Below are 21,840 nucleotides of genomic sequence, written 5' to 3' on the forward strand. Positions count from 1 at the left end.
CAGATTGTTATTTCACACAGAAGTGCGGTGGCTATCAAAAGGAAATTGTCTGACCCGTTTTTACAATCTGTTTGACTCTGTTGTAGAGTTTTTAGAAAATAAGTACACACAGTTGTGTAAAAACCTGATATCATCAAAAAATGATATAGCATATCTCATAGACCTTTATGCATTGCTCAACAATATGAAACTACAACTTTAAAGCGATGGCCTAAATTTAATAAAAACAAAAAATATCATCGCTGCTTTTGTAGCCAGACTGTTATTACATAAGAAAAATATTGGAAAACGGGAGTTTCATAATTTTTCCGGTATCGCAACGAAGACTTGCTTGTAACATTTGGAAAATCTTCATGGCAATTTTATTGAAAGATTTCAACATCTTTTAAATTTGGAAATACCAGACTGGGTATTAGACCCTTTTTCAAATGCAAATGTAGAAACATCAGCCCAGCTAGAAGAAGAGCTTATAGAATTAATAACAAATGAAGAATTGAAAATCAAATTTTTAAGATGGTTATCAACAATTTTGGCTACAGAAGTCAATTCAGCAGTTATATACCCGGGCCTGTGGTCGGTTGTTCAAAATTTTTTACTAACATTTCCATCATCATATTTGTGTGAACTAAAAACAGAATCAGTTGCAAATTACCAAACGCGGTGACTTACGACTGTTTTTGAGTCAAATGGAACCTGATATTGTCAAACTTGTAAAGAACCATCAAATTCATCCTTATCATTAGAGTTTGAAAATAAAATTTGATATACTGTTTCTATTAATTTGATATATAAATATATAAAATATATGATTAATGTTATAAAGTTGCATTTTATTTGCTCTCACTGGTAAAAATGTCTAATTTAGAATGTAAGGTTGCATCACAATCACACTATAAATATATTAATAAAAGTAAAAAAAAACAGTTTTCAGAGATTGTATAAAAAATTTGGTAGGGGGGCGATATAAAAATTTTGATCTTCAAAGGGAGTGATGGAAGAAATAAGTTTGAGAAACGCTGGTCTAAGCGCTTGTGTACCATCCGACTAACCCGTTTCCACAAAGCTAGAATTTTTTTAAATCATATTTTATTATCGGTTCATTATGAAAGTACCATTCTGGTAGGCATTTCGCGGTTGCGTCATTATCTTTTAAGTCAAAAAAATGTCAGAAAATGTCAAAAAAAATTTTTCATAACTTGGGGGCATGGCATCGTGCCTTAAAGCAAATTGCTGGAACTTCCCGTACCGTAATTATACATTCAAGGAATGAAAATAATCAATAATTGTTTTGAATAATTTCAAATAGATCATTTATTCACCGTCTACTCAAGCAAAATGATTTTAGAATTAATTTAATCGGACGATCTGTTTTTCAAAAACTGCATAACCATTAAACTGCGCTCCATACCTCCGAAACGGCAAAATTGCCTTTTGCAAAAACGCCTCGCAATCGAGTACTTTAATGATTTTTCAATCATACAAATCGGTTATTCCATACTGTCGAAAATGTGGAGACATTTGTTTGAACCATATAAATAAAAATAAAAATTCAAAATCTTGGTAAGGAATCCAAAAAAATTACACAAAATGTGTACACAATATTAAAATTTCTATAAAATATCTGATAATTTGATGTACATATGTTCAATAAACATAACCGCTGGACCTGCCTTAACACTTAATTTCGTTTAACGTCAAAGTTTGCAAAAATTGGTATCGTTTTTTTGACATTTGTCAAAATTAGACCTTTCATCGACCTTTGCTCAGAAACGCCTGAACCGATTTCAGAAATTTAAAAGCCATTCGATGTATCTCAATGAGCACTATAGTTTGTCAGTTTTGTGAGATGATCTGCCGAGCCGTTTCTTTGTAATTTGAAAAATAGTATTAAACTATTCGTCCACATTTAAGCCCATTCTACCGAATCGATTTTAAAAAATCGAAAACTGTTCGAAAGATATTAGTTGGGAATAATACTGATTAGTTTTAGGTTTAAAATCTACCGAGCCGTTTTCTTGTAATTAACTGTTGAAAAAAAATTAAGCCGATTTTTAAGAAACTTTCTTTGGCGATGTATATCTTGGTCTTATAGAACTTACTGAAATATTACGGCCTTACGACAAGTAGTTTAATTTTAAAAATTCATCAAAGTTTGAGAAAATGAGTAGTTTTTTCATTCCAGTCTATTTATTCTTTCTTCTAGTCTATCTTTTGCTTTCCATGATAACATGTGCTGCATCAGTTCTTCTCGCTCCACCTAGGCAATGACAATTAGGATCAATTTCGATCCCAATTCTACTTTTGGGAGAATTTTGAAATTTAAAAAAAAATCTTTTTTGAAAAATTTAACTTTATTTTTTATCATTGATTTTTTTTTAATTTCGATTTTTTTGAAAATTTATACTTATTGTTAGTATTATAATCTCTATAAAATATCTCATAATTTGATGTGCATATTTCTCATAATAATTTTCGACCACCAAATGGCATATTTTTTTTATTTTATTAACTGAATCTTCGAAAGCGCTAGACCTGCAATCCGAAAAAGTTAATTAGTTTTTCATTTTGTCAATACAAGTAAAATATTTTTTGAATCATTAAAATCGGATGCTCTGTTCTCTCTAAACTGAAATACCATATTTAGCCCTATCTTCGAAACGGCTGGACCTGTCTTTTTCAAAAACAAATCAACACGTTTCCTTATCAATAAAAATCGATCGTTTTTTGAACCATTCAAATCGGTTGATCCGGGTTCTCAAAGTTGTCTATAACAGTGGAAGTGTTGGAGAATCCGATCTGAATTATATTTTTAAGATTTAAAGACATGACATTACATATTGAAACTTCGTGAATGTTATTGTTAGCTACCGTATCTGGCGTTATTGAGCTAAGATTGCTCTGCTAAGTTATTAGGAAATAAATTGTTTCGAGCGAAACCATTTTTCAATATCCTTATATCATTCCGTTTCAAGGAAGTGGTTCTTGTAAAAGAATTTCAAAAATCAACTTAACGCACTATTTCCTTTTGTAAGTAAATCGGCAAGTTTATATCATATAAAATTGTCTAGGTGTGGTAGATCTTTATAGTGTTTTATGGCTCTAATTTTTTAACGCTGTCGCACTTTTTTACAACTATGAAATTGACAATCTACTATAGAATATTTGTTGTTGCCGCTTCATTAATACATTTAATGAAGCTAGTATTCGAATTCGTTGGATTGCACTTAAATTGAGACTTCGATAATATTTTGTATGCAATTTTTACGTAGCCTGCCCAATCTGCAGCTTTAATTTTTCAAGGATTATGGTATGTTCCTATGTTATTATAATTTGAGCCATATTGTATCTTATTAACTTCCCGTAGGGCAAGTTATAGTAATCGCAAAAAAATCGAAAATGAAAATTTTTATATATCTTTACGTTTCAAAGGTTTCTGAACATTTTGGCATACCTTAGAAAAAATGGATGTGTGTGTGTGTGTGTGTATGTATGTATGTATGTATGTATGTATGTATGTGCGTGCGTGTGTGTATGTATGTGCGGATACAAATTTTCGTCGACGATTTCGGGAACACGGATCAACCGATTTGAATAATTCAAAAAACATTCGATTCGAATTGATAAGGAGACGTGCTGATTAGTTTTTGGCGAAGACAGGTCTAGCCGTTCCGAAGATACGGGGCAAAAAGTGCCGAAAACGGTAACTCAGTTTTTAAGAGAACGGGGCGTCCGATTTGAATAATTCAAAAAACATTTCACTTGTATTGACAAGATGAAGAATCGATAACATTTTCATGAAGGTAGGTCTAGCGGTTTCGGAGATATGGAAGAAAAAGTAAAAAAATGAGCCATTTGGCGGTCAAAAATGATCATTAGACATATGCACATCAAATTATCAGATATTTTATAGAGATTTTAACAATAAGTATACATTTTGTTAACATTTCTATGGGTTCCGTACCAATGCTTATGCGTTAGACAGCGACGCGGCGCTTACACGCTTTATATTTTGTCCCTATGCAGTTAAAGCAGTACGATTGCTTTGAAAAAAAGTTCAGATCTTCTACAATATGTCAAAATAAAGAAAAAAATTTTTTTCAAAAAAAAAATTATTAAAAAAAAAAATGTTTTTTTAAAAAAAATTTTTTTTTTCAAAAAAAAGTTATTTTTTGTCCAATTTATAGTTTCTCAAAAATCTTATTCTTTCAAAGTAATTTTTTTTCAAAAATGTTAATTGTTTTTAAAAAAATAATAATTTTTGGTACGGGAAGTTCCTGCAATTTGCCTTAAGGCACGATGCCTTAATTGCCTTAAGACAGAATTCCACTTACAGCTAGTTTTATATTAATAATAATAGCTAGATGGTCAGATCCTAAAGTTTTATTTGTTACGCTCCACTTGGCTTTTCTTGACATCTCTGACGGGCTGTATATTGAGATGTCGACCAATCAAAGATTTCTATCATGTCTTTTTAATAATGTAGGTGATTTGTCATTACTACATTTCAGAATTTATGGTATTAATATACACTTAAGTTAATTCCTTCAGTATTATTTTTAATACTTCCAAATCTAATGTGATCTAATATTAATATCCCCTGCTATTATAAATGGAGTGGTTATATATTAATCCTGTTTTGTGATCGGGGGCAGAAAATATCGGCAAAAGATTGAGAGATAATCATAAATGGTAACTTTGATTCCCCAAATCTGAATTTTGGGCTGAAATTGTTTAGGTTTAAACATTCAAATTTGAACTTGGTTAATGAGTATTCCAACTCCTCCGAATCCATCGTCTCTATTAGTGCATACGAAAGAATATCGAGATGTATGGTACTTACTATTAGCCTTTGTAACTCATTTTACTTTTTTATTTTTATTTTTTATTGTATGCATCTTGCCAATATAAAAGTTCAGTTGGTATATTTTGCACCAACTATAAGCTATTCTAAAGGTTATAAAAAGCAAATTGTTGAATCTAACTTAAAAATAATAATACACCTTATAAAACAATCAAATGACGTATACTAAAAAATATATTAATAATTAAATTAATTTATAAATTATTATTTATATTTGTGGGTTGCATGGCATCGTGCCAAGTGTTTATTAAATTGGGCGACGAGCGTATTCTTCAAACAATTATGTGTGTGTTTAAAAGAAATATTTATTTTAAATTTGATTTCTTTGATAATTTATCATTTCTTTCAAAATTTTGAAATTTATTTAGAAGCTTGACATTTTTTTTTATTTTAATTTTCTGAGAATTTGGAAATTTTTGTATATTTAATTTTTTGAAAATTTTAAAATTACGAATTTTTCTGTAAAAGCGTTATTTGCACATTATCTACTCAAGCAAAATGCTTTTTGAATTAATTTAATAAGATGATCCGTCTTCTTAAAAACTGCCTAACCGATTTTACACCCTTTGCGCTCCATTTTTCCGAAACGGCAAAATTGCATTTTGCAAAAACGCCTCGCAATTAAGTACAAACCGAATATAAAATAATACAATATAAATAAAATATTTTTTTGAATTATTCAAATCGGACGCTTCGTTCTCTCAAAAACTGAATTACCATTTTTGGTTCATTTTGCCCTGTATCTTCGAAACGGCTAGACCTGTTTTTGCCAAAAACTAATCAGCACGCCTCTTCATCAATATGAATCGAATGCTTTTTGAATGATTTAAATCGGTTGATTCGTGTTCTCGAAATTGTCGACAAAATTTGTATCCGTCCACACACACATACATAATTTTTTTCTAAGGTATGCCAAAATGTTTAGAAACCTTTGAAACGTGAAGATATATAAAATTTTTCATTTTCGATTTTTTTGCGATTACTATAACTTATCCTAATAGAAGGTTAATAAAAATACTGTTGAGATAGCGATGTCGCACGAAAGGAGATGATGGGTGGTCACACATTTTTTTCCTTCTACTTCATATATTATTATTATTTTCTTCTACTTTATATTAGTATAGAAAAATGGCATAATTTTCGAAACAATGGTAGTAAACCTTTTCACCCATGAACTTTTAAATCCCGCTCTACTAAGTATTAAATAATTGCTAAAAGCTGCACAATTATAAATTAATACTAATTATAAGTTATAGGTGTTTACAATTAAGTTATGAACACATGGTATTCTAATATTGTCTAGGGTTGTTATACCCAAAAACCGCTGTCAGAAAACTGACATATAGATACATAAAAGTATCACAAGCTTACCAAAAACAATGAAACTGATTGACATAAATTTAAGTAAGCATCTCGTTTAAAAACAAAAAATCGTTTTTCGGCCTCTTCAAAATTTTCAGTATGATTTATCTAAATTACTTTTCCAAATTACCAGTAATCTTTTTTTATAAGGGTATGGGAGTTATTCAAAGTCTGTTTTATTTTATATCTCCTCCATTTCGATCTTCTATACACAAAAATATACAAACTCAATCACAAAATATAAATACAGGGCAAAATTTATGTAACGTTGAAGTGTCAAAGGCTTCAGGCACAAAGAGAAAAAAGGAAGAAACTAGCAATGAATTTGCACAGACAGAAAAACAAGATGAACCTGAATTTAAAAAAACCAAATTAGAAAGTTGTAACAACAACCACACTGAGCATGAAAATGAATCCGAAAAAAGTGAAGAAATGGAGGTTGCCAAGGAATCGGAAGATGAGGATGTATCCGACTATTCTGCTACAACTTCGTCTAATAAAAGTAGCAAGACAATAAACAAAGCTTCAATAACAGAAGGTAACAACGAAGACGCAGACTCCATGATACATGAGCAAACATTATTGAATAGTGGTGAGAAATGAAACAAATTATCATATATTTATAAAACACAAATAACATTTATGTATTATTTAAATGACACCAAGAAATCAATGTTGCTGAAGTTTGACAAAAAAATAATAAAGAATAGTTACGACAACATTTGGAGTAAATTTTATCTTAAAGCTTAGATGAATATTTATTTATTTTTGTCATTTTTATTAACTTTCCGAAGGAGAAATTTGTTTTCATCATGAAATCCGAATCGCATCATGAAATCCGAATTTTATGTTTTCTCGACGTTTCACGCCATTCTGAATCGAATGAGACCCAATTTGTCTTTATACATTGCGGACTGGTGTTTTGTCTGGATATGTCGGACTCAATACCGCCCTGGCATAATACCGACTAAAACCTCCGCTTTGCAATTGTCTCTGGTCCCCACGGAAACCGCCGTTAGACATTAGTTCGTGGGGGGAGGATCTAGAATGTTAAAATTTTTACCTTGATTTTATACTTAGCTTTTAATTGTGCAAAGTCCCATTTGCCCTTTCTCTTTCCATAAAACGCAGGTCAATTAGCACATCTCGTGCTAATCTGTCTATGGCGTTCCATGTAGCTTCAGTTGTCAGCAGCACTATCTGGAGTAATTCTTCGTCTCAATATCTCTTTTACATCGTCCCGTATCCCGGGATTTTTTTCCAAAAATTTAAAAGCGTCAGTTTTGCGCGACGATCGGCCAAAAAATTTTTCGTCCACGTTTTATCCTGCAATTCTGAGTCGATTTTAAAAATTCAAAAACCGTTGGAAAGAAATTAGTTGGAAATCGACCTAATTTCTTGGTGAAAATTCGCTGGTATAATTTCATGTAATTAACAGTTGAAAAAAAAAAACGACTATTTTCATGAAATTTTTGTTTTGGCTATAGATATTTTTTCTTGGTGAAGATTCGCTGGCATAATTTCATGTAATTAACAGTTGAAAAAAAATCGACTATTTTCATGAAATTTTTGTTTTGGCTATAGATATTTTTGTCTTCTAGATCATACTAAAATATTACGGCCCTACGACAGGTCGTTTAACTTTAAAAATTCGTCAAAGTTTAAAGAAATTAGTCGCGTTTTTTTGGCGTTTGTCAAAATTAGACCTTTAATCAACGTTTTCTCTAAAACGGCTGAACCGATTTCAGTAATTTAAAAACCATTTGATGTATTTCGATGCAGATTTTCGTTTCCCAGTTTTGAGCGACGATCGGCCGAGCCATTTCTTTGTAACTTTGGAAAAAGTGTTTTCGTCCCATTTAAGCTCACACTACCGAATCGATTTTAAAAAATCAAAAACTGTTCAAAATATATTAATTGAGAATTATACTAATTAGTTTTAGGTGAAAATCTACCAAGCCGTTTGCTTGTAATTAACTGTTGAAAAAAAATTAAGCCGATTATATGGAACTTTTTTGGCGATGTATTTCAACTTTTTCGAATTTTCTTTTATATTTATTTTCAATTATTATACAATTTTTTAACATTTATTTAAAGCAATCGCGTTGCATAGCTGTTTTAGAGTCGAAATATCAAAGCGTATAAGCGCCGCGTCTCTATATAACGTATAGTAATCGTAAAAAAATCGAAAATAAAAATTTGTATATATCTTCACGTTTCAAAGGTTTCTGAAGATTTTGACAAATTTTCGAAAAAAATTAGGTATGTGTGTGTGAGTGCGTATGTGTATATGTATGTGCGATTACAATGTTTTTTCGACAAATCCGTGAACACCATTCATTTTCTATTGATAAGGATACGTGCTGATTAGTTTTTGGCAAGGGTAGGTCATGCGGTTCCAAAGATACGGGGCAAAAAGTGCCAAAAATGGTAACTCAGTTTTTAAGACAACAGAGCGTCCGATTTTTATAATTCAAACGAGATTTTACTTGTATATACAAGATGAAGAATTTATTAAATTTTTGGGAAGGTCTAGTGGTTTCGGAGATCTAGTAAAGAAAATGCCATTTGGCGGTCAAAAATGATCATTCGACATATGCACATCAAATAATCAGATATTTTATATAGATTTTAATAATGTGTATCAATTTTGTTTACATTTCTATGGGTTCCGTAACATCGTCGTCCGTTAGACGTCGACGCGGCGCTTACGCGCTTCAATAATTTGTCTCTATGCAGCTAAAGCAGTGCGATTGCTTTGGAAAAAAGTTCAAAATTTGCAAAATATTTCAAAATAAAAAAAAATAAAAATCCAAAAGTTTTTTTTTCAAAAAAGTCAATTTCTTTTCAAAAAATCAATTTTTTTCAAAAATTTAAAAAAAAATTAATCTTTTAAAAACAAAAAACTTTTGGTACGGGAAGTTCCAGCTATTTGCCTCAAGGCACGTTGCCATACACCACTAGTTTAAATATTATTTATACAATTCGTAATTAGATTGCCTTAATATTGTTTATATTAATCATATCAATTAAATTGATAAATACATGTCATATACAAGTATTTTTATTTATTAAACTATTATTTAATCAAAAAATAATTTACAGTATCACCAAATGCAAAAGCAAATGATAAATAACAAGATAAAGAACTAATCATTTATAAAAATGGTAAAACAAAAAATTGAAGCTTTCCGATAGTCCAGAATTACGACGCCCGATGATGTCCACCATTAACAACGCCAGGATCAGAGATCAGCCACGATTCTAAAAGTATGTACTATACACGCTATACTAACTTTAAACAAAAACGTATTTTTACTGCAATAAGAATCTTCTATTTGATGCATGCAAATATCAAAAGTCTTTTTACTTACTTAAATAATTAATTATTTTATATTCAGTTTTTTATACTATCTGAATTGTAGTTGATATTAAAAATAGCGTCATAAATTTAAATATAAATAGAATATGTATATATTTTTTATACTTTATGAGAAAAAAATGGTTGAAATAGAAGTTATGAACAAAGCAATATTTGTTTTTGATTGTTTTATATGCACATTTCTTCAAGCTTTTATTAATTACATCAAAAATAATGGCTTCAAAATTCTTTATCTTTCACAAAATATATCACTTTTTAATGCTGAAAAAATTTCAAAATCACAATAGGGCAGTACAATTTGATAATAATATGAATTTAATAAAAGTCAGATCAAAATTACAATTCAAGTTTAATAAAACATATATATATATATATATATATTAATTGTTTAATATGAACAAAACAGCACTCAGATTTGTTTAACACAACTTTATTTTATGATTACAGACGTTTCGAGACCATGGTGTGTCTCATCTTCAGTGTAATTTCAAAAACAGTTACTTATATACTACACATTCTTTAATAATTTATTTAAATTTCATTTAATTTTTGATATACAAAAAACACCAACTATTCCTTGCAATGCTTGACACAGTACTAAAGAAACATATAACACTTACAGAAATATTCTAAACAAATTTGAAGTACTTATCTAGATGGAGACAGAATGGGTATCATTATAATGTAAACAAAAGGAGTGCTATCGCATACAAAAATCGATAAAAATGAAAAAACAAATTAATTTATTGAAAAGAATAAGATAAATGAAAAAAATTATAAATTATTAATGATGTTTATATAAGTGTCATGTAAAATATTTGTGTCGGTTCTTAGATTTATGCTATTGTTAGTCCGAACTATTAACATTGATTCTGCCATGCTCAAAAAAAAAAAAAAAATAGAGTCGCAAAATTACTTGAACCTTTTGATAAGAAACCGGAAGAGCCTGGCAAAACAAGTGTTCCTGAAAAAACTTTTTTCATTAATTTTCCATATCTTGACAATAATTTTAACCAATTATCAAAAAGACTTTTAAAAAAACACAATATTCGTATTACTTTTTCTTCATTAAAACAATTAAAATTTTTATATTCCAAAATTAAAGATGAAACTCCATTAACAAAAAAGAAAGATATAGTTTATAAAGTAAATTGTTTGGATTGTAATTGCTCTTATATTGGCCAGACCTGCCAGAACTTAGAAAAGAGACTCAGGCAACATGAATTACAATGTAAAAAAATAGATAACAAAAAATTTAAAAGTACACTTGTGGATCATGCTAATATCAACAACCATAAGTTTGATTTTGACAATCCCCAAATTTTATTCCATGAGAAAGACTTATTTAAACGGAGCATGGCAGAATCAATGTTAATAGTTCGGACTAACAATAGCATAAATCTAAGAACCGACACAAATATTTTACATGACACTTATATAAACATCATTAATAATTTATAATTTTTTCATTTATCTTATTCTTTTCAATAAATTAATTTGTTTTTTCATTTTTATCGATTTTTGTATGCGATAGCACTCCTTTTGTTTACATTATAATGATACCCATTCTGTCTCCATCTAGATAAGTACTTCAAATTTGTTTAGAATATTTCTGTAAGTGTTATATGTTTCTTTAGTACTGTGTCAAGCATTGCAAGGAACAGTTGGTGTTTTTTGTATATCAAAAATTAAATGAAATTTAAATAAATTATTAAAGAATGTGTAGTATATAAGTAACTGTTTTTGAAATTACACTGAAGATGAGACACACCATGGTCTCGAAACGTCTGTAATCATAAAATAAAGTTGTGTTAAACAAATCTGAGTGCTGTTTTGTTCATATTAAACAATTCATATTCGTTCCACTCATATCATAAAATTCTATATATATATATATATGATAAAATTGTTTTTGGGCATCCATCCAGTAATTAAAAACAGTTTTATTGAAAGAAAATGTTTTTATTCAGAATTTCAGAAAACATACGTTTCGGGTCTTGATTTGAATTGCACGAAAAAATTATGAAACACAAATTGATAAACGTCGAGTTATGATAAAATTAAAATAATTGTAAAATTAAAATAAAAATAAAAATAAATAATATATTTTATTATAAAAAAGCTTATTCCAAACAAAACATGTTTGGGTCAAATCAAGACCCGAAACGTATATTTTCTGAATAAAAACATTTTTTTTAATAAAACTGTTTTAATTACTGGATGGATGCCCAAGAACAATTTCACCATCTGAAGATATATATATATATATATATATATATATATATATATATTTCAACAATTTTATTCATTTAAAAATCCACCATCTTCTGTTTTTCTTAAACATATTGTTTGCTTAAATCTGTTTCTTGACAGATGCCCTGAAGATAGAACGTACCTAGTTCTAAAACGTCGACAGTAAATAAATAAAGAAATGGTTTTTTAAAAAAGAAAACGTTTTTTGTTTTAGAAGAAGAGTTAGGATACAACTACATACAAAATTACACAATGTCCAAATAAAATTTGTTAAATTATTACAGAAGATTCTGAATGAATCAGTCAAATGCATGTTTATTTCAAAAGATCTGAAATTTTCTGAAAAATTTAATGAAAAATATGGGGGCTTAAAGAAAACGAATAGATAATTTTCTATAACAAATGAAAATTGTATTTGGTTATGAGAATACAATATGTATCAAAAATTCTGATCAGAAAATCATATCCATATCGAAGAATTAATTTCAATCAATGTCTATGAAGACACTGAAAATAAATTGATAAATATGAATTAATTTAGGAAATTTTTAACATTATATAGTTGGTAATAAAAAAATCATTATCTTCACACGTTCAAAATACGGCAATAATTAATTAACAAATAAATTATCCAAATTAAGTCATTAAAACTATTATATATATATATATATATATATATATATATATATATATATATATATATATATATGCTATTTCCATACAAATCTTTGATTGAATTGCGCTCTATCTAAAAGACAATATTAACAGCTAAAACTTTCAGAGTATTGTTTTTTATCAATTTGGAACCATTTGATCCCTTGGGAGCAAGGAAATTGGAAAATGTCCATATTAAGAACTACCCTAATATATATTAAGATTAGATTTTATTTAATTTTATTTTAGAAGCAACACTTGTTAGAAGCAAATATTAATAGTGGAAAATGTCGTTTCAGACTCATAGCAAGAAGTAAATGTGTTATTATTATGATAGCGACATTGGAAATTACTATTATGGGCAAGCTCATCTTCAGAAACCTCATCGTATACGCATGACACATAATTTATTATTAAATTATGACTTATACACAAAAATGGAGATTCACAAACCTCATAAAGCCGATGAAATGACCAAATTTCATTCAGTTGACTACATTAGGTTTCGAGGTCAATCAGACCTGATAACATGTCAGAGTATAACAAGCAGATGCAAAGACTTAATGTCGGTGAGGATTGTCTAGCATTTGATGGTCTATGAATTTTGTCAATTATCAGTTGGTAAGTCCGTTGCCGCAGCTGTTAAGTTAAATAAGCAATCAAGTGAAATTTGCATTAGTTGGAGTGGTGGTTTGCATCTCTCAAAAACTCTGAAGCCTCTGGATTCTGTTATGTAAATGATATAATGTTGAGTGTATAAGAATTACTAAAATTTCATCAAAGAGTATTATATATTGATATTGATATTCACCACGGTGATGGAGTCGAGAAAGCATTCTACACTACAGATCGTGTAATGACTGTAAGTTTCCATAAATATGGGGTATATTTCCCTGGAACAGGAGATGTTAGAGATATTGCAGCAGATAAAGGCAAATATTATGCCGTTAACTTTCCTTTAAGAAATGGTATGGACGATGAGTCTTACTTAATTTTTGTATCCATAATTTCAAAAGTAATGGAAACATTTCAACCATCTGAGGTTGTTTTACAATGTGGTGCAGATTCTTTAACTGGTGATCGTCAAAGGCCATGGAAAGTGTGTGGAACTCGTTAAAAAATACGGCTTCTCGTTCATTATGGTTGGAGGTGGAGGTTATACTATCAGGAAGGTATCCAGATGCTGGACATTTGAAACTTCAGTTACAATGACTACTTTGATTACATTGGTCCAGAATTCATTCTGCACATAAGTCCAAGAAACATGTCCAATCAATAGAATAGGAATAGACTATTTGAAAACCTATGAATGCTTCCACATGCTCCGGGTGTGCAAATCTTGGCAATACCTGAAGATGCCGTGAAGGATTAATTGGATGGTGAAGAAAAAGTGGATAAAGATGAGAAGCTTCCACAGAGAGATAAGGATAAGCGCATTGCTTCAGACAATGAATACTTTGATATCGAAGATGAAGGAAAGGGTGGCAGGAAGGATAACAGGACATACAAAGGACAGAAGAAAAGACCTGGACAAAAAGGCAGAAAAGGCTGGACAAAACTGATGGCTCTAAAAAAAGAGGCGTTAAAATTGAATATAAGGAAGTGAAAGAAGAGAAAGAGGATCTCAAAACAAATGCATTGGATGAAGCAAAGAAAAAAATATTTGCACTTCCAACTTATTATTTAAATTTTTTTTAACTAAATATGGACATGATTGATGCTTGTATTGTTTTGAAATGTGAACTCGATTTAATTATTATTTGAATGTTATCTGCTGAAATATAGAGACTAGGCCATTTTAATAAACAATATAATTTTATTAGCTCTATATTTTATGGCTATAACATAATTTATTATTATACACCAATTTTTTAAATAAATAAATAGAACATGTAAAAAATAATAATAAATAGAACACCGTAGTGAAAACAACTCTTACAATATAGCAAAAGAGCAATTTTTGACAAAAACGAACAAAAATAGAAACGATGTTGACCAAAAGATGATAAGTGTAACTGGAAGTGCCATTCTTAACTTTTATTAACTTCCCGTAGAGCAAGTTATAATAATCGCAAAACAATCGAAAATAATTTTTTTTATATATCTTCACGTTTCAAAGGTTTCTGAATATTTTGGCATACCTTAGAAAAAATGGATGTATGTGTGTGTGTGTGTGTGTGTGTGTGTGTGTGTGTGTGTGTGCGGATACAAATTTTTGTCGACAATTTCGGAAACACGGATCAACCGATTTGCATAATTCAAAAAACATTCGATTCGTATTTATAAGGAGACATGCTGATTAGTTTTTGGCGAAAGCAGGTTTAGCCGTTTCGAAGATACGGGGCAAAAAGTGCCAAAAACGGTAACTCACTTTTTAAGAGAACGAAGCGTCTAATTTGAATAATTCAAAATACATTTTATTTGTATTGACAAATGAAGAATTGATCAAACTTTTATGAAGGCAGGTCTAGCGGTTTCGGAGATCTAAAAAAAAAGTAAAAAAAAATGCCATCTGGCGGTCAAAAATGATCATTAAATCAGACATATGCACATCAAATTATCAGATATTTTATAGAGTTTTTAACAATAAGTATAAATTTTGTTTACATTCCTATGGGTTCCGTACCAATGTTTATCCGTTAGACGGCGACGCGGCGCTTAAGCGCTTTGACAATTCGTCTCTATGCAGTTAAAGCAGTACGATTGCTTTGAAAAAAGTTCATAATTTCCAAAATAAGTCAAAATAAAGAAAACATTTATTTTTCAAAAAAAAAAAATCAAAAAAAGTAATTTTTTGTCAAATTTATAGTTTCTCAAAAATCTATTTTTTTCGAAGTAAATTTTTTTCAAAAGTGTTAATCGTTTTTAAAAAAATAATAATTTTTAGTACGGGAAGTTTCAGCAATTTGCCTTAAGGTACGATGCCATGCGACCACTAGTTTGTGATATTTAATGTTGTGAAAATCGAGTAAAAATATTGTAGTATTATTGAAAAATGCTACAGTTCAAAAGCTAAAAAGACTGTTAGTGGATAAAATGCTTTTGTTTTACCAGTTGGTATAAACGTTTTTTAAATCTTGTTTTTAAATATTTGTGCCAAAAAATATTTTTGTGATACTATACGGTTTTCAAAAGTCATGTGGTTGTATCATATAAATAGAGCGGGACTTAAAGGTCCCCGGGTAAATAGACCTACCAGCAAAATCTCAAAATCAAGTAAAGTTAAGAATTTTTCAACATCAATTTGAAAGTAGAGGGAAAGAAATGTATAATCATCCATCACTTTAATTCTTACAACAAATAAAATGCCATTCGGCGGCCACAAATGATAATTAAACATATGCGCGTTAAAATCAGATATTTTATATCAATTATAGTACGTAAAAATGTTTGCATTTCTGAGGGGCCGTACCAAGATTTGTCATGATTAACTGTTAGAGACTGCGGCGCATACTGACTTCGATATTACGTCTCTAAAACAGCTAAGCATCGCAATCGCTTTGTAAACTAGTTGTAAGTGAAATTCTGTCTTAAGGCAATTAAGGCATCGTGCAAATTGCTGGAACTTCCCGTACCAAAAATTATTATTTTTTTTAAAAACGATTAACATTTTTGAAAAAATTTTACTTCGAAAAAATTAGATTTTTAAGAAACTATAAATTGGACAAAAAATTACTTTTTTTTGAAAAAAAAAATTTAAAAAAAAAAATAATTTTTTTTTTATTTTTTTTTTTTGAAAAAAAGTTTTCTTTATTTTGACATATTTTGGAAGATATTTTCAAAGCAATCGTACTGCTTTAACTGCATAAAGACGAAATATCAAAGCGCGTAAGCGCCGCGTTGCCGTCTAACGCCTAAACATTGGTACGGAACCCATAGGAATGTAAACCAAATTTATACTTATTGTTAAAATCTCTATAAAATATATGATAATTTGATGTGCATATGTCTAATGATCATTTTTGACCGCTAAATGGCATTTTTTTTACTTTTTTCACTAGATCTCCGAAACCGCTAGACCTGCCTTCATGAAAATTTTATCAATCCTTCATCTTGTCAATACAAGTAAAATGTTGTTTGAATTATTAAAATCGGACGCTCCGTTCTCTTAAAAACTGAGTTACCGTTTTCGGCACTTTTTGCCCCGTATCTTCGGAACGGCTAGACTTGCCTTCGCCAAAAACTAATCAGTACGTTTCCTTATCAATACGAATCGAATGTTCTTTGACTTATTCAAATCGGTTGATCGGTGTTCCCGGAATCGTCGACAAAAATTTGTATCCGCACATACATACACACACGCACATACATACACATACACACACACATACATCCATTTTTTCTAAGGTATGTCAAAATATTCAGAAACCTTTGAAACGTCAAGAAATGCAAAAATTTTTATTTTCGATTTTTTTGCGATTACTATAACTTGCCCTACAGGAAGTTAATAATGATCAAAATTTTCAAAAAGTTTCCAAATTATCAAAAATGTTAAAATAACTACGATAAGGAAAGTACCTACCAGCAATTTGCCTAAAGGCACGATGTCATGCATTACTAGTTTAGTTTTCAACATTTGAAATAATTCTAGACTCTCATATTCACATTCTAATAGAAATATAATGGTAACTATAAAGTTGTAGAGTTAACAAAAACGATGATGAACGTCCATATTATAACGTGTGCGCAATAAGTGCGAAAAAATAGAATCGAGGCGTTCCCTTTAGGCAACACGCCTGCTTATGGAACAACGCCCAGCGACTTGTTGCTCGCGAGTTAAGGGATAGTTGGAAGATAATTCTTGAGTAATATGTCGGAATTTTATTAATACTAAATATCATATATTTATTATGAAAGTAATTTAATTTAAATATTTAGAATCATAACGTTTTTTTCTAATTTAAAAGTCAAAATACCAAGTTGTTGACTAAACAACATGTAAGTCAATCGCTGTGGGCCTATTCTGCCTCTCTCGAGCTCTCGCTCTTGTGGGCTTGCTGTTGGAGCGAGATCTCCGCCTGTGTCTCGGCTCTGTGTTTTTCCCTCGACGTGCGAATGAATCGCGGCATCAACTCGACCCATTCAGTTACCGATTGACCGTCGAACTGTTAACTCTTCACGTGAGCGTGGTCCCGGCGATTGACACATGTCAATTCCGTCGATGACATTGTGTGCAGACTCGAAGGCTGCGCCACCAAACGGTTTGTCCCATTGCGTCACTCTTTCGGAGAAATTTTACTGATTGTTCTTAACGAGAATCACTTACGGGCAACGTGCGGAATATTGATTAGTTTATTTTAAAATAGCACTGTACACGACCGATTTGTTATAGTTTCAGTGTTTCGATTTTCGGATTTCCTATAAATTCACTCATTGTTGTTCTTGGACTCCGCGTGCTTTCCGGCTGTAACAAAAAGTAACTGGTGAGGTTAAAATTGTTCTTGATCGAAATATTAAACAATATCATTAAAAAATGTTTGAGAGTGTTCAGTGCATATGCAACTTTATAAACATGTGCTAGTGACTAAATAAATGAACTCGATTTAATAATTATTTGAATGTTATCTGCTGAAATATAGAGACTAGGCCATTTTAATAAACAATATAATTTTATTAGCTGTATATTTTATGGCTATAACATAATTTATTATTATACATCAATTTTTTAAATAAATAAATAGAACATGTAAAAAAATAATAATAAATAAAACACCGTAGTGAAAACAACTCTTACAATATAGCAAAAAAAAACAATTTCTGGCAAAAACATACGAAAATTGAAACGATGTTGCCATTCTTAACTTTTATTTGTGAAATTTAATGATGTAAAAATCTAACATTAAACAATATCATTAAAAAATGTTTGAAAGTGTTCAGTGCATATACAACTTTATAAACATGTGCTAGTGACTAAATAAATGAACTCGATTTAATAATTATTTGAATGTTATCGGCTGAAATATAGAGACTAGGCCATTTTAATAAACAATATAATTTTATTAGCTGTATATTTTATGGCTATAACATAATTTATTATTATACATCATTTTTTTTAAATAAATAAATAGAACATGTAAAAAAATAATAATAAATAAAACACCGTAGTGAAAACAACTCTTACAATATAGCAAAAAAACAATTTCTGGCAAAAACAAACGAAAATTGAAACGATGTTGACCAAGATGATAAGAGTATAACTGGAAGTGCCATTCTTAACTTTTATTTGTGAAATTTAATGATGTAAAAATCTAACATTAAACAATATCATTAAAAAATATTTGAAAGTGTTCAGTGCATATGCAACTTTATAAATATGTGCTGTATCTTTATGTAAAAATCAATGTATGTATTTAAGTCAAATAAAGCAAATTTTCAAATTAAAAAAAAATTATAAATATGTGCTAGTGACTAAATAAATGATAAATCTCACATATAGTGATGGTGTTATATATCAGTTTAAAAGTACTGTGTCTGTAAATTGTTGGCAAAATGAAAATTCATTAAAAATTTTATTCACAAAATCTTCCTAATCTGTTCTATGTAATAAAATATATTTCATAATACATATGAACAAAATAAATCTAAAGTTAATATACATAGCCTAATATAAATAATATAAGTCGATTTTAACGCAGTTTATTCACAAACCTAAGCATAATATTCACGTTTAAATTTTTTTACCACCGAGTTTTAAAATTAAATCCTACCCAGCACATGACGGGATCGCCCCGCGCGGTCGTCCCGCGGCATATATCGCGCTCGTAATAAATGCACCTGCCGGTGACGCACGGCACGGCCGTCGAGTCGGAGACCGCAGCCCAGGCTGCAGCTAGCGGCGGCTCAACGTGGCCCGCCGCCGACTCGCCTATGGACGGCCGACAGCCGACGCCGCCTGATGGCGATTCGATGTGGTGGTTAGAAGAGTTTGTGCAGAAGGCTCAGCAGGAGCACCAGGAAAAATTAGGTATTGGATGAACGTTAACTTTGTTTTGGCCATTCGATGCTAATTTTAACGCTATTTTACTGCAAAAGACTTTTGAAAAATTGTTGGATTAGTGGTGAATCATTGATAAAGGCCCAATCTTGAAACCACTGCAACTGTAAATTTCATATTATTTACTCATTGTCAGTTCATGCAGTGACAACGATTTTCACTTGGAAATATAGATAGCAATATGTTTCCAAGTGAAAATAGCCCTTGCCCGGCATTGCTGCACCAATAAAAAGTCAGCCCTATTAGATTAATTCTAATATCAAAAATCATCAAATATGGATGGATTAACCATTGGGTTACCATCTAAAAATACGAAGAAGGAGAAGTTTCAGCCCAACAGCTCATAGGACGTAAGGTTCTGATTGCTGTTAAAAAGCAAAAAAAAAATCAGTTCACATATATGATTAGATATTAAGGAGGTCTCGACTAGAATGTCTAGTCGAGACATGAAATTTATGTGATTTTTATAAGGATGTAAAGAAGCAAACAATGTGAGAAATATGGACAAAATGGTTTATATGGCCGAAATGTCACAGTGGCCTTATTTAAAAATTGGCTAGCGTTTTAACGTTTCCGCGACTGTATAACATGAAAAAAGCCATAATAACAATCCTGTCAGAAGTTGAGCGATATTGTTATAGTTTTATTGAAGTAATCAGTTTAAATGCGTTTCGCGCCTTGAAAAGTTTAGTTTAAGGGTGATTTTCTCATGTTTATCAATTCGAGGACCCGTTTATTGGCATTTGTAATTATTTCAATTAAAATCAAAAAACTTATGTAAGTACTAGTGATTTCAATCAATTTTATTGCATTCAGTTTTTTTTTTTGTCAATCAAAACTTTATTCAAGATTCAGGTTTTTTGATAGAATTTTGATTAATTACTCATTTTTCTTCACTTTCGGACAAAATGACATACCTTTATTATGGTATAGTACCTAGTACTATTTTACAAGTACTACAGGGTCAAGCAAAAAAATTAAAAACTGTCAAAGGTGACTTCTACTCTAAGTATGCAGAAAATAATTGCTAAAACTAGACTAAAAGATTCACCGGTAAAAAAAGAACTTGCAATTGCTGCAAAACCCTCTTTTTCTCTCCTGAGCCCGGCGAAAGTTGGTTCCGAACGATGTTTGGCTTGTACTTTGGGTTTTTATTACATGTTTACAGAAAATCTTTTGTCATTTTTCTGTGCTATGGACAAAATGAACTTGTAATAGGTTGCATTTTTTTCTTAATAAAATTTGTTATTATAGTTCCTGCTTAATTAAAATACTACCTTACCGGTAGTCAAGGAACCAAAGATGAGTAAAAACGATTGAGACCGGTTATCATTGAATAAATAAATATAATTAAAAACAATAACACCGTGTCATTTGGTTCGTATTTCCCTTATAGCAAAAATTCATTCTCTTATAAGTTATTAATTGATGTAGAGCACAGTAAAAAAAAATTAAAATCAAACACAGTGATCCATGATTTTAGGCCTCCAAAAACTGAAAAGAAAAACAAAAAGATAATTAATCAAGAATAATGTTGCATTCATATGAACTACTGACAAATTACTTTTGTTTTTCACAAAATAACTATAGTCTGAAAATATTTTTTTATATTCTCGAATTTGTAAAAATGTGGAAATTAGAAATGGCATTTTCGAGAAAAACGCGATTAAAGTTTTGCGGAGGAAGTGGAGATATTTTGTGATCAAAATCTACTCGTACAACATTCTTGAAAAGTTAAACTTTGAGAATATCAAAAAAACGATTTCTCAAAACTTTTAGACTAGAAATCACCCTTAACCAATTTTAATAATATTTGATATACTCTTTGGTTGAGTAAAAATACAGTAAGAATACGATTTGAAATTACGATTATGGTTTTTATTATTATGAATCATTTAGCGATAAATTATTTTTTAAATGTTATTTCTAGTAGTAAGGCAAGTAAGATTGATAAGCATAATTTTGAAATTATCTACAAACAAATATACAATATTTGATTTAATTCTTAACAGCTAGAATATTAACACATTAACGCTATGTCGGTCATATGTGTGTGACGCTTAAGAGTTTTGTAGGAGTCGTGGCAGACATATATATTTGAGACAGTATAGAACTTATTAGCGTCAGATACATATGGGTGACATAGCGTTAATGTGTTAATATTTTTGCTGTTCAGAATTAAATCAGACTCTCTGACATACGCGACCACAACACGAGAAAAAAGTTTTAATATAGGGTCATGTCTGTCACATATGTGTGACAGTTTTTCCAGGAATTTTGGCAAAAAGAACATTTTCTTTGGTACATCAAGTTTGACATTTTTAACTAAATTAA

At 30.2% G+C, this 21,840-nt stretch overlaps 1 protein-coding gene and 1 pseudogene across 1 annotated transcript in view; one reads left to right on the forward strand and one right to left on the reverse strand.

Annotated features, from left to right (window-relative positions):
• LOC113375859 (protein lozenge-like) overlaps positions 1-21,840 on the reverse strand; it is a 454,691-nt gene that overhangs the window by 247,132 nt on the left and 185,719 nt on the right. The gene's annotated exons all lie outside the window — the stretch shown is intronic.
• LOC113378261 lies at positions 12,800-14,298 on the forward strand (annotated as a pseudogene).

This window comes from Ctenocephalides felis, unplaced genomic scaffold, assembly GCF_003426905.1.
Source record: "Ctenocephalides felis isolate EL2017-DRISC unplaced genomic scaffold, ASM342690v1 CF-g0.4_SCAFFOLD_01886, whole genome shotgun sequence".
NCBI lineage: Eukaryota > Metazoa > Arthropoda > Insecta > Siphonaptera > Pulicidae > Ctenocephalides > Ctenocephalides felis.